The sequence below is a fragment of the Euleptes europaea genome, chromosome 4 (genome assembly GCF_029931775.1).
Source record: "Euleptes europaea isolate rEulEur1 chromosome 4, rEulEur1.hap1, whole genome shotgun sequence".
Lineage (NCBI taxonomy): Eukaryota > Metazoa > Chordata > Lepidosauria > Squamata > Sphaerodactylidae > Euleptes > Euleptes europaea.
Genome location: NC_079315.1, coordinates 62,463,389 through 62,464,792, shown reverse-complemented (window position 1 = coordinate 62,464,792; position 1,404 = coordinate 62,463,389).

Genomic DNA, 1,404 nt, shown 5'->3' with positions numbered 1-1,404 from the left:
TTCCAGCTTCTATGGAGCTTCGGTGGGGGGAATTTGTGCTTACACACAAAAACGTCCCTTCCAGGTTTACCCAGGAAGCAATGCGTGTCCCTCTAAAAACTCTATGGAAACCATAGATTTTTTTGAGGAATAGGCTAGTGTCCCTGTTGCTTCCTGGTTTACCGTGGCAGTGACAGGGATGCTCTAGCACATTTCTCCCAAAACTCTATGGTTTCCATAGAGTTTTTGGAGGAATGTGCTAGAGCATTCTCATCACTTCTGGGATAAACCCGGGACATTATTATGCTGCATGTTGCTGCATGCGCAGGCAGATCACCCCCCCCCCTTCAGCTGGCCTGCTTCCCCTGCCAACTAGCTAAGGGGTGGCAGGCAGGCTTGCTAATTGGCGGGCAATTGTCCACCATTAACAGTGACCTGGCAACCCTGCTAATAATGTTGTATAAATGTCACATATGGATCCTAATTTTTTGTGTTAGTGTTCCATATCTGCCTGTCTTTGTAATACATCTTCTTGACCTTGGTTTACAAGTTAAAACTGAGGCAGCAGGTAGTGTGCCAAATGTGAAAGCACTAAGACCATGCTGCATTGCCCTTTAAAAGTATAACAGTTTCAGGTTAGAAATTAACTAACCCTTCAGTTTCATGAAAGACTCTTGTGTGTCAGTTTTTCCGCTACAGGAGCTTAAAACCTTTTAAGGTAATAAGATGTACTTCAGCCATTTCATTCTTTTCTGAAAATAGTGTTACTTAAAACAGCAGGATAACAGAAGCAAACTATTCTGGTAGCACATACGCTTCAAAAGTACCAAATTGAAGCTACACTTAAATGAGGTTGGGTTGCTAGCAGGCTTGGAACATGAGGTATACAGACAAAAGTGATGTGGAGTGGGTACTCTGCAGGAATGATTACATTAAGAAATGGACCTACTCTTAAATAATTTTGTACCAAGCATTTTTTGTTGCCATCCTATGTAGACAATTTTCATACAGAATGTCTTCTTACAAGCATTACTAAATTCCTAAAGTTTATGGGAAAAGAGAGCAGGAAGGTAGCATTCAGAATGTTGTGTGATGAGATTTTTTTTCCTTGCTGACTTTACTGTAGAAAGAAAGGGAGCTTTTCATTTTCAGTTCTTCTGTGAATAATAGTGTAGAACATCGATTATTTTGTACATGGAGTTACTCCTTGGGAACACCTTTAAATTACGACTTTTAGCAAAAGGATTGTAATTAATCTGACACAGATTTGTTTTTTTCCCTAGGTTACTGCATGCAATCCAAGAACTGAAGGAAATCATCTCATTTTTATGATGCTGTGGACAATACCTTGAGTCAAGACTACTGCTTTTGCACCCACTTATATTGTGTTGTGGAAGGGAAAGCATAACAGAAGAAGTGCTGATC